Source organism: Falco biarmicus, chromosome 3 (genome assembly GCF_023638135.1).
Source record: "Falco biarmicus isolate bFalBia1 chromosome 3, bFalBia1.pri, whole genome shotgun sequence".
Taxonomy (NCBI): domain Eukaryota; kingdom Metazoa; phylum Chordata; class Aves; order Falconiformes; family Falconidae; genus Falco; species Falco biarmicus.
The window spans coordinates 32490474-32504082 of NC_079290.1; positions in this window are offsets into that span (position 1 = coordinate 32490474).

Below are 13609 nucleotides of genomic sequence, written 5' to 3' on the forward strand. Positions count from 1 at the left end.
TCCCAGCTATTATCCAAAATCACTGTTGAAATTCATGAAAATAGGTGCTGCCTTGTACAGTAACAAGGAATGCACTGTTCATTACTCATCAGAAAAAATGTGTTAAGAGACTGCTCCTGAGAATGAGCTTCTGTTGAGGGAACATACCTATCATCTGTGTTTGAAAATCCACGTGCCTATTACAGAGAAATTCAAATAAGCTTTCAGTAAAGGGCTGCCACAAACATGAGGACTGGCATATTTGAAATAACATGGTCACAGGGGACATCTCTGGGATATTTTCTCTTCAGTCTCCTCCTCAGTTCCATCTTTGGTGCATATTTACTGCCTTTTCTTTGTATAATAACTTGAGGTACCAGACAGAAAACAGAAAAATTGCCTACAGCTTCAGCACACAAAGGGAGTGATGAATCATCTTCCAGGTTATTAAAGATGAGCCCAAAGTTGTCATTTTCCTATCCTGCAAGATTTGTCTGTTTCCATGCTGTTCCTTATTCTTCATTAATAGGATAATGTAAACTGACTTATCTTTGGCCCCATGTCCCTTTTTATTTTATTTCATACTTCATATCACAGAGTTGTGATAAAGAGTCATCAAAATCATTGTTGTACCATATTTATATGCACTACAGTGATTTGGTCTTCAGGTAGCTCATAAATGATGTTTTTCTGTAACTACTTGTATTTTCCCTCATCTGTCTTCATGGGTCTGTCATTTGTTCTAACTTTTCATTGTCTTTTTTTTGTCTGGAGAATGACATTTACTGTATCCCATAAATATTTTAAATAACATTTTCAAAATACTCATGTAAATAATAACAATAAAATATTAGCAGGGTGCTATTTTTGATTTGATATCTATTTATCACCTTCTGCTTAAACACATCATGCATTCTCATGTTCTAACTTTCACTTCAATATTACAAATCACTTCAGAAATGTAATTTCATTAAATTTCAAAATGCTTGTTGAAGGAAGAAAATAAAGATATCCCTGTTTTAGAAAAAGGGGAAATTATAAAAGTCATCCTGATGTAATTTGGCCATCAACTTGGTTCAGGGAGAGGACACAAGAACCTGGGCTCTCAATTCTCTGCATTGACTATAGATGGTATTAGCTGGATATTTGTCTATTCATTAATATTGTCTCCCTAAAAATGCAGTTGTTTTCACAGAAAGCCATTGGAGCCTTGGAAGAATTGGACCCTCCTAATCTGGTTAGTGTCTTGCCTTTGAAAACTTTCTGAAAAAGCACAGAACCTCAAAGACCCAAGTCCACTTTCCCATAGAGAACCAACTCAAGTTTTGATGTTTGCTAATTGTGGAAAGGTATCTGTTTTCTGGGTGATCTATGCCATCTAGATGGCAGCTGGCTGTTCAAACTCTTGCCTCAGGTACTCAGTGTACATTAGTATATTCAATTCTTGACATTCAGAAATGAATTTTCTTAGTATTCTCTTTGAACAGTACTTTTTATTAATGATTCAGTGAGAGACTGGTACTACTCACAGACCTGTGAGGCTTCCCACAAGAATATACGACTTCAAACAACTGTTTCTTAGTTAAGAAGAAGGCCTGACCACAGCAGCTAAGATCCAGAATTGTTTTAGAGAAATAATTCATTTTGGTGATGGCCTTAAAGGAGATACTTCAAAGAAAGTGTAAAGACCAAAATACTGATTTAAACTCTGACAGACAAGGTGTGGTATCTGCTCCAAGCTGTACAAAAAATTTTAGAGTGCGCTCCAAGAGTCACCCTCTATTTCAGAGCAACTGTATTTTTGGCATAAACCTTTTTTTGGCAAAACTTTGGCAACAGTTCCCTGAAGCCAAATACACACAAGAGAGAAAAATATTAGCTTTTATTGCTTTTGAATTTCATATTTTTAAATACCACTGAGATATGTTTAAATGTCATTTAAATGTCATTGGTCTTGTGCAAGGCTCAGGGGAAGAAATGTAAACTGGAAAGGAACTTTCAGAGTCATTGCATGGTATATTCCATAAACTTATCAAAGTTCATCATAATCCTTGTTAGGCCTTTTCCCTTCTCCCCTTTCTTTCCTACTCCCTATCTGAAGATGGATCCAGGATCCCAGGGAACTCGAAACCTGTCTTCTTGACATTTCTGTATCAGGCCACCTATTCAGTCTTGTCTATATTCATAATTAAATCCCATTTTTAATTAATTGCAGCTTATCAGTCTTTTTTTGTGAACGTCCAAATATTTCTACTATCGCCATGAGACAATGCTAGGGAGTGTCAAATCACAGATAAGTTGAAGCTAAAGTGTAAACAAGTATAGAAGTCACTCATAACCTAACATTTTGGGCATTTGATAGGTATTATTTCCAAACACACACTTATATATGTATACATATTTTACCCAGATAAAAGCACCTTCTATATTAGAACAGTGCCTATTAAACTGATTTGTTAAGATGCACTATAACTTAGTTGACATTTTACCCCAGGGGAGAATTTTTGCCTTTTGTATAATGTGTCTTCAGATTCTAAGCTTATGAAACTCATGTCCACAGAGAATAGTATAGATTTTCAGTGTCAAACCCTGAGTCAGGTTGTGTCATTGATTTTTATGTAGGACTCCACATTAAAATCAATTTTTCAGAGGGAAAAAAATGAAAACATCAATAAAAATGTCTCAATTCTCTTCTTAAAGAAGCAACCCATAAAATTAGCAGGAAGGCCATGAAAGTGTTTTCAAAATGCAAATACCTTTCAGTACAAGGAGGGGGCTTAGATTTGTCTTTACCTGAGAAAGCATGCAAAGATCATTAGAAAGAGACTGGATGAAACAGGTAGTGCTTTGATAATAAAGCAAAATTATAGTGAGACTGAAAGACTAAATGGCATGAAGCAGGTATAATTTAGAACTGATTTTTTAGCAATTAGATTGCTATAAATTGTAAAAAGGCCATAGAATAAAACAAATCAAGTGTGCTAAGAAATTTCTTAGAAATACAGAGATCACTCATAACTACACAGAAGGCTATGGCATAACATTAAGCAATTTAATCATAGAATCAATCATAAAATGATTTGGGTTGGAAGGGGCCTTAAAGATCATCTAGTCACAACCCCTTGCCATGGGCGGGGACACCTTCCAGCAAACTTGCTGAGGGTGCACTCAAACCCAGTGTCCATGTCTCCAGCAAAGAGATTAAATAGTGCTAGTCCCAATACTGACCCTTGAGGAATGCCAGTCATCACTAGTCTCCACTTGGACATTAAGTCGTTGACCATGACTCTTTGAGTGTATCCATCCAGCCTATTCCTTATCTACTGAGTGGTCCATTCATCAAATCCACGTCCCTCCAGCTTAGAGACAAGGATGTTGTGTGGGAAAATGTCAAAAGCTTTGCAGAAGTCCAGGTAGATGACAACAGTTGCTCTTTCCTCATCCATCAACACCATAACCCCATCACAGAAGGCCACTAAAACTGTCAGGCATAATTTTCACTTAGTGAAGCCATGCTGGCTGTCACAAATCACCTGCCTTATTTTCCATGTGCCTTAGCATAGTTTCCAGGAGAATCTCCTCCATGATCTTGCTGGGCATAGAGGTGAGACTGGCCTGTAGTTCCCTGGGTCTTCCTTTTTTCCTTTTTAAAAATGGGGGTTATTTTTCCCCTTTTACATTCAGTAGGAATGTCACTGGACTGTCATAACTTCTCAAATATGATGGAGAGTGGATTAGTCACTTCATCTGCCAGTTCCCTCAGAACCTGCAGATGCATCTCATCAGGTCCCATAGACTTATGCACTTTCAGAGTCCTTAGATGATCTTGAACCTGATCTTCTCCTACAGTAGGCACTTCATTCTCCCAGTCCCTTCCTTTGCCTTCTGTGACTTGGGCAGTGTGGCAGGAGTACTGGCTAGTGAAGACTGAGGCAAAAAAGTCATTGAGTAGCTCAGCCTTCTCCATACCCTGGATAACTTGGCTTTACGTTTCCTTCTGCAGAGGGCCCATATTTTCCCTAGTCTTCCTTTAATTTAAATTTCTTTGGAAAATCTCAAAAATATTCAGACATTTCAGAATCCCTTTTTCTGGATAAAAAAAGGGCATTTAAGGCTTCAGCAACTTAAACATCTTCACAAAACAAACTCTCAACTATAACAGATAATTTCAGTGAAATACAAAATATTCTTCCATGTACAATGCCATGTACAAGCCTGATCAGAAGTTGCTGGAGTCTTTCGCTGTGAGGGATCCTCTGCAGCTCCCATAAATTTGACAGAATGAGTTAACTGAAGCATCAAGCACATTAAGAAACAACTGCAGGCACCTAAACCATTAAAGACCACTCCCATCAAAAGACATATGAAAGAGTTTCACCAAGCACCCATTGACATTCTTCAGTGACAGTCCAGGATCACGGAAATATCATCCTTTCCCATCAAAAAGTAAAGTTCCATTAAAAAATATTATGAAACACCGTCTACTAAGTCAGCTGTCTATGCTCTCCGGTCAGAGGAAAATTAAGCTATATCCATCTTTAGATGGATTTTTGCTTTTTAAAAATGCATTTAAACTTGCATTTAAAAGCCAGGTTTGTAGCCTTCCCAGATATAACCCATGATCTGCTATCTTGACCAGAACAATTAAATATGGCCTTGCTAGAATAGGCCTGCTGAGATTTTTTTTCCTGAATCTTCCATTTTATAAAGATATGCTCCAAATAAGAATTTATTAACACATTTATCTGTAATAATTTGTTTCTTATGCTATCTAACAATTAGTAGTACTTTTAAGAGCAATTTGAAAAGTGTAACCAAATCTTAAATGACATTTTAATTATCTATTTCATATCTGAAATTAAGATTGTTATTACACCATATAAGACATGGCAGGCAAAAGCAATACACTTAAGAAAAACAAAGAAACACAACAGATTTATCATCTGGTAAAAAGTAAGGAAAATGTCATATTAAACTAGACATTTAATAAGAAAAATATGGTAGTGTAATAGCAATTCTTCAAAAAATCTTCACATACAAATAAATTTTAACATATTTCAGAGCAATATATTAATAGTCTTACTGTATTTTAACCTTTTAAATAATAAATATATTAAATCTTTCCTAAGCACTGATTTTACAAAAAAGTGGCATGTGTTTCAGTATATGACCAGTTGCATGCAATTCTATATTACAGCTCACAGGAGCAGTATTAGATACAGAAGCAGTGATTTTAATCTCACATAAATTTTAGTCACTTCGTAGTGAGTACCGGGCCCGAATCAAACATTTTACAGTTTTGTGTCTATCTGGGGGTTTGGCTGCATTGAATTGGACTATTCCACTTTCACCTGCAATTACCTTCAAACCCACATGCAGTTTTAACATTATCATTACAAATTATTTGGCTAGTTATTTACATATTTATATCTTGATGTACTGACAAATCTGTTTTTGAAAGACAGTCTCCCTCTCCCCCAGCTGTTCTTTGATCCAAAACCTAGTATTTTTCTTCCATGATGTTGGCAGTGGGCAGAATAAAGAGAACTAATCTCCATGGGTAAGTGGTCTTCACACTTGAGAAGCTCATTCTACGTTGTACTGTCATTCTCCTGAGTCCCAGGATGGTCTGAACAAATATGTACCTTCAAGTTGTACAAAACCCAGTTGGCAATTCCTTACTTTTGAGATTAAATTTTGAATTGTGCACTTCTAAGTGCAGGCAGGTTTTGCCTTTCAGGGCTAAATCTGCTCAATCAGGTTTTCAGGTATGAATTTAAGGACTGTGCATAAAGAGTCGTTTTCTATATGTTTCTCTATAAGACATGGGAACATAGAATAACTGCACAGAAAAACAGTACTACTTGAAATTTAGATGCAAACCTGAACCAGGTGAACATGAAGGACTTCAGAAAAGACCAAGAGAAAACAGTGGTGCATTTAGCTGAACCATACTGGTGGGCAGAGCCAGGGACAGCCCTGACAGCTGTGATTTCCAGTACCACAGACCAAAAGGTCCTGGGAAAATCAATCATTTTCTATGCCATCAGGCCCCATAAAGAAAAATGAACACTTTTTCTCAGCCTCCAACACAGTTTCCGCAGGGTCTTCCAATGCAGCAATCAGATGTACAGATTGACTCAGACCAGTTGATGAGGAGGGTTCATTTAAGTAATGTGGGTTTAACACAGCCTAATGCATCTAGGGCTGCAAAACCAAGCAAAATGGTAATGCATGTCCTGCTGCTGTAAAGCAAATATGAATTATACTGTTCCACTTTTAAGGTATTGTTTATGATGTGCTTGTGAGTTATGCCAAGAGCACTTAGATCACAGCCTTGCCAAAATAGAAAAAATATAGTAACTGAAGGATAGAAACTGAACATCTCTGTTAAAGGCAGGGTTTCTAGTCTGCAGTATACTGCAAGTGGTAATAATTACTAGAGAATGCATAACAATAAAAAGGCACTATCTTTTAAGCCATAAACCAAGGAGAAAGAGTTATAGTTTAATTAATTTTGTTTTCTTTTAGGAAACCAAACAAGAACCCATCCCACACTCTAGGGCCTCCTCAACAATAGTTCAGTTTTCATAATGAAGTAAAACAATGGACAGCTCATCATTCTCCAAAAATAAATGCACAAACAAACAGAGCAGTCAAATAAAGCCTCCTCACAGCAGGCAGAAATCTCAAAGTTGAGCTTTCAGCTTAACTCTGTATCTCCTGTTTTCCCGAGTTGCTTGAGTTCTCAGCTTTTTACTGAACGCATGCAAACTGCTGTGTTAGACAAACAAAATTGGGTGGGGGGCTGACATCCACCACAGCCGGTTTTCTCTAAGAATTCTCAGAGGGAATGACTCAGGATCACAGAATCTGCATGAAGGAAATATAATCCTATGGAGGGGATGAGTCAAACCACCAGAACTTTCTGGAAAAATTGGGTAGTTTTCATGCATAGTGGATTTCAAGATTTTTCAAAAGAAAAATTTAAAGCAAGAAAGTTAGCATTGCAAATTGCCAAAAGGAAGCTATATTTGATTAAGTGCAGCTGTGAGAGGAAGATCCCAATTTTCTCTTCATGGATGGTACTGAGAAAGCTAGAGAAATTCTCGTCACGATGATCTCAAAAGGGGCAAAACTCCACTGCAGAGCAACGTTCCCAGGAGAAGGAGGGCGTAAACTGTAGATAAACCAATCTAAAGGTGAAACGGAGGTGGCAATTATTTTGGGAAATAAAATATTTTTTAAAGGGCTGGTAACACATGGGATACTAACTAGAACTGAAAGAGTTTCTAGAATACAATCGAAGCCCATGGTAATATAAAATAAAAATTTAGATAAAGAGAAAGCAGAGCTAAAGTGGAAGAGAAAAAAAAAGAACCCAAAGAACAAAAAGATAACTATCACAGAGAAGTATATTGAGATTTGGTCACTTCTCAAAAAAGATAGCAAAGAAAAGGTCAAAGACTGGGGACTGAGGTTCCACATGTAAATTTGCGCAAGAAAAGTAGATATTCATGCCAAACCCTGGCAAGGAGTTGTTTGCGTGAAGTAGAAAACTGTCATGCTGTTTCCATATTTTTTTCCATTCCCCACAAACAGCATTACTATAGTATACAACTATGAAGTACATGATCTTCTATACAACTATTTTTGGCAAGACAGATAAAAGATAGGCAAGATGAATCACCCTTGGACATGTCTTGCTCTCTCCTCTCATTATAACAGGGGTCTAGATAAATGAGTTAGACTGAATGTCCAGATTAAAGATGGCTAAAGCTGAGATAAATCCAAACTACTTTGAAAAGTACAGTAGTATTGTTAAGTTTTATAAGCAACCCTAATGTATTTTAAGCAAATCTGTTACAGGGCACATGAACTAGAATCATGTCATATAATGGCAGAACATCTGAAGTTTCTTGGAGCAGAAAATAAGACACAAGTCTCCAAGATCTGAAACCATGTATCTTCTGCAGAAATACTTAAACAGAGCAACACAAAACCCTAAAGCACCCTACTATACGCTTCCAACAAAGGTGTGGATTTAGAGAATGGTGGAGAGCGTTATAAGTGCATGAATCATGTTACCAGTACATACTGTATTTTTCTTCTGAAAAGGGGAGGTCGTTCAGGTACCTGGAATAGCTGACTACCACCAGCTCTTGTTGGGCCAAAGGCTATTGAACCCATCAGTCAGGCAGACACAGACTATCTCCTTCCTCCCTCCACTTTCCATCTTCAAAGCTTCCACCTCTAGAGTTTGTTAGGTCATTTGTTGTTGTGTTCCAGACTCATTGTAGTGATTGACTGACTCAGAATTGTCATTCATCACTATTTAAGAGCATTACAGGGTTTTTTAAATAAATGAGAAGGTTGCGAAAGAGAGACTAGACATACTAATTTCTTTCTTTTCTTTCTTGCCCTGCTAGCAGCCAGAAATATGTATCTTCTCTCCACAAGAAGAACTAAGAGAGTTTTCTGCAGAGAGAAAAGGAAGATATGGGCCAGTGACACAGTCTTCTCAAGCACAGCTACTGTGCCTTGAGAGGGCAGGGAGGATTTGAGAGGAAACTAAGTTTTTATCTCCTTCTTCTGGTCCAACCGCAGCTCTCCATTCCCTGAAGTGAGTTACCAGTCAGGGAGGTAACATGCTCTAAATAAAACAGGGAGTATTCCCAGCTCCTCTTCCTTGTGCTCTCTGCTTGCAAGGGAGATGCCACCCAGAGCCTCTTAAGGTTACGAAGGCATAGCATTTTAACATGTTATCTCTGTTTATCACTGAAACAATGGGTGAACACTCAAGAGAGGTTATTGTTTAACCTTCTACATTCAGGGAAATCTGCTGAATGTTATTTGATCTTTACCACTTGCTCTTCAGAGAAGATCCTTTCTTTTCCTGTACTGTTGACAAGATGCAGTGCTGGCATTAATGACCATGTTCTTTGTCCTGTGGTTGTAATATTCCTTTGCTGAAATTATTTTGGAAGCTCCTTAGGTAATATAAAGGAGGTGTTTATTCTTCTACTTACGCCTCTGATTTATTTCTTTTTCTTCACAGCTCTGTTCCTTCCTGTTCTTACTTGTTAAATTGCAAAGCCTTCATGCTCTCTGGAGTCCCAGATGTCTCTAGATGGGTAATTCATACTTCACAGACTAAGACTCATCCTTACCCCCACTCATGTTCAAGCTCTTTAGAAGAAAGTGAACTTCCTGTAGCATAAGCCACATGGAAAGGGTTAGAGCCGAACAATATTTATGTAAGCATGTTGTTGCTTTGACAGAGCCAGGGGGAGCAAACCGTTAGGGGCCTTTCTGTTTAAAGGCTCACAGGACTCTGTGAAGGAGAACACAGAAATCTGTGGACTTACAATGCTGTGAGGCATTTGCAGCCAAAGCTTGAGGGTGGTCTTTTTTGGAACCCTTACAAAAAAAGAAAGTTTTCTGTTTCCCCTCATTCTTGCCCCATCTGCACTGAGTCCCTGAATAGCGTATTTTGATCAAATGGGCAGCAGCAGGGATGTGATCAGGAGTTCAGGCAGGCACAGGGCCGGGTGAGGGGCCTGTGTGCTCACAACATGGGGAGAAAAGGCCAGCAGAAATTTTGGCCAAGATCAAACCTCAACAGAGAAAGCTAGAGCTGTGAGAACTGGAGAGTAAGAAAGAATTTGGAAGGAAGTCAAGGGAAACAAAGTTCAGAAAGTAAATCAGGACTCAAAGTTTAATACCAAAACTCTGAGGCCTTTGATGAAAAAGGGAGGTAAAATTCTGAAAAAGATGAGGAGGGATGATGGGAAAGTCTGTCTTTACAACTTTAACCTCTTTTGGCTGCTTCACTTATGTCTTCCGTAGCTATCTCCTCATCCCAAATGCTATTTGCATCAGAGACTGAAATACTTCTCAGGGAGAAAGAGTTAAAACAATGGGTTTTTAAGAATTATGGATCACTGCTCTCCTTACAAAGGTCAGGGTGGTTTCTAGACAAGTTTTAATTCTAATATTTATATGGTTAATTGTTTTATGCAAAGAGTCATTAAATTTTGCCTTAATTTTCTTTTTTCCAATCAACTCTACAGTTTTTGATCCCCAGCTTATCCCATTATCACTATCCTGTTCTAATTATCTTCCTTACTGCCTAAATTACCATACATGCATTCTTTTTCCCCTCCAGGACTTGGCTTCTTCTACTTTGATCTGCTAATTGGCTTTTTAATCATCTCACTTTGTTTTCTTTTCTTTTTGATACTTAAAAAGGAATTATTGACTGTAATGACCTGAAAGGTACCAGTTTGATAACACTGGCTCCTGAGACCTGAGTGTCAGCCCCAGATATACTGATTCCAAGGCAACCAGCGCAGTTGCACAGCCAAGAGACAGAGCATCTCTACATCTGGGTATGTGACTTAGGCTCCATGTCTATGGTGTTTCTTGTTCCAACCTGCAACACTTGCAATTTAAATGTCTGTCTGCAGATGTTTGGACTGAGACTGTCAGCTCACTGAAACCTCTGCACCTTTCAGTAGCTTCTGCCTGGATATACTGACCTGAATACAAAAAGCCATGAAGTCCCATAGCAGTCAAAGCATGCAGTGATGCTAAACTCCCTGGTTTCTTTCCAGGTGCTGTCCAGACTCCTCATTCATCTTCAGATCTTTCATTTTGGTCCTGTTTCTCTCCTTCCCTCAGCCCTTCTTTCGATTCTGTTTCTCTCCTTGCCAGTGTTTCCTTCCTTTTAATAATTCATGTTAAATTCCACAAAGCTCCAGTTTTCTTATTTTACTGACCCTTTTCATAGACCCCTGCTTTTCCTTTTTACAGTTATGTCTACACATTGTCAAAGCATGTAAGGCCACACTAGAAGGGGTTGTGGGCTAAAGATCAAACCAGTCACCGAGTAGAGAAGTTCACAATCTTTTGTGTAACATACATCCACACGTGCCATTCTGCTGTACAGGCATTTCAGGCTCTAATAATCTTCACTTGACATTCCTGGATTTGCCTAGTGATGACAGTCTCTGTATATTAAGGCTAGTAAATGTCTCTATTGCAAATCACATTTATGATTTTTTTAATGTCTTGAAGACTGTCAGAGGCAGACATCTGAAGGGTGCGATTTCTTGACAGACTGTTTATGTACTAATGTGTAAAATTTCCCTAAAATCTGCTCTGCCATTTCTGTTGCCCGTAGGGTTGAGAAATTCAGTAGTGCCTTATGTTAGTGGTTGTCTAATCATCTTGAATACAAGTTCTTCCCATTGCTCCATCATCACACCATAAAATGGTTCATTGAAGTTTCCTAGAAACAGAAAAGGAGTTTAAAAAGTAAAAATCACTGCTGGGTTTCCCTTTGCAAAATAAAGATTTAATTTAAGAAATTTCAGTTCTAATGTGTAAAATGAAATGTGTGTATTTGGGGGATTGTTTTTAAATGGGAGAAAAAAATTGAATCAAAGTCATACAGAAAATTAAGTTTAAAGAACCAATTTGTGAATGTAAAGGTAAAATGTGGCCCTTCCTGCACAGAAGACAGCTGCCTGGGGAAAGAGATGAGGGATGCTTGTCTTTGTGCTAGGTCAGAGCCTTTTGATACGGATGGTAGTGTAGGAGTGGGCAGATAAACTCATAATGGAATCCGAAATGTTGTTTTGTTTACTGTCTTTCTATCAAAGGTTGCTGGTACCCATACTCTGTGAATCCAGTCAAGCCATCTCTGAGAAGCTTTATCAAGCAGAGAGGAAGGATGCAGGTGAGTAGTCAGCTATAACTGAAAATCCTTGGAGTAATTATGCTTAACATTTTATTGTGTTTAAATGCTGAAGAATTTTGACTGGTCACATCAACATACTTTTAGAGAAAAGCCTTTATTTCCAGCAGGGTTCTGCAGATATCCCGGTACCGGATATAACTTACTAGATTTCCCATAACATGATTTTTCCCTGATGTGAGCTTTCAGAGTATACACATCTAAACAGTCCAGCCAAGGAGATGAAGACTTTCAAACAGGAAAGTGTTCATTTCATATCATAATGAAACAGAGCATACAAATCTTTCATAAAACAGAATGGCCATGCAACTCTCTCTGTTCCTGTAATATGGAAAAAAGATCCTGCTCGTCCCACCCCTGCACTACACATGTAAGACATATAAATTGCTATTTAAGCATATTCACAGTACTTCACTTTCAGATTATTCCAACCTTAGCAACATTCTCCTTTGAAATCTTAGTACAACAAAAAAAAGTTATTTAATGAAACAAGGATGCATGTTAAAACAAATAAACAAACAAAAAAAACAACCAAAAAAATGTGTAGAAGGAAGAGAGCTGCCACAGAGAGAATTAGAGATGAGCTGTGCTACAAAAGGGCTTAGTAATTCTGAGGTATGACAGAGTAAAGTCAGTGTCATACGCCCAGTTATTTTCATCCAAAGATATATCAAGTCACAGCTAAGAAAGAGATAACATTTGTAAGTGGAGTTAATTAAAAATAAATCATGAAACAAATAATGAGATATATTGAAGCAGGTAAAGTAGCAATGCAAATCCATAATCAGTGCATTAAAAATAAATCTTTCAATATTCACATAGCACTGCATGTATATTAGTTACTGGATATTTCATCATGTTAACAACACAGTAATAGCAGCTAAATGCAGCTCCATGAGAGCAAAAGCATTATAAAAGAAATACATGTCCACTTAGTGTTTAAACAAATTCATATTTTTATTATAGCAAATATTTCAGTTTCATTGAGTATAAGGTGGTAAATTCTTTTTGCCATTAATTTGTACATCAAAGGCTAAAACCCCCTTATTCTGAAATATTTCTATCACAAAAGAAAACACACAATCAAATTAAAAACTGATTATATCATTTCACTGCTGTAAAATCTGAAGACTACTTAAGATAAACACTAAAGATATCACTATCAGTATATATTTATGTCATAAGTGGAGCTGAACAACTACTTCAATTAAACGTAGTTTAGTTAATTTTCCACAGGGTTGTAAAGGTTTCTGAAAGTGCTAATATTTATTATTTCTTAAATGTAATAGAAAAAAATGAAAGGCTGTATTTTTTATAACCCTTAATATACTTGTTTTGCTTCCACTTTGCCTTGGAAATACTACTAATTAATTGTTTTGGCTGAAGAAGATAATCAGCAAAACAAATTTAATTTTATGGCTGATGCTAAAAGGGTATGCCTGGACCTCCATGCCCTAGAACACAGTCTTATTTTACAGACTGAAAAAGGTTCAGCAACAGTTTATCTGAAAAGTCAGTGGATTTAAGGCAGGAAGACATTTTTAATCAGTACGGTAAAATATATAATGTGAAGCTGAAGATGGAAAGTTTTCTTCTGACTAAAAGTACTGTCCTCTGGGTTGACAAAAAATGGTCTTCAGAGGAAATAGATAGCATGCTATACCAATCAATCAATCAATCAATCATTTTCTTGATCGATGTCTTTCACTCCTTGAAGAAATGACAATACACAAGACCTAGCTGAAGTGGAACAAATGTTCACTTGCTCATCTTTAATGTAAATGTACCTTATGGATTGTTGAACTTTCCAGAGACTACTGCTGTGTTGATTAATTGCTAATGAATGCTAATGAAGGAGTGAGGTGAATA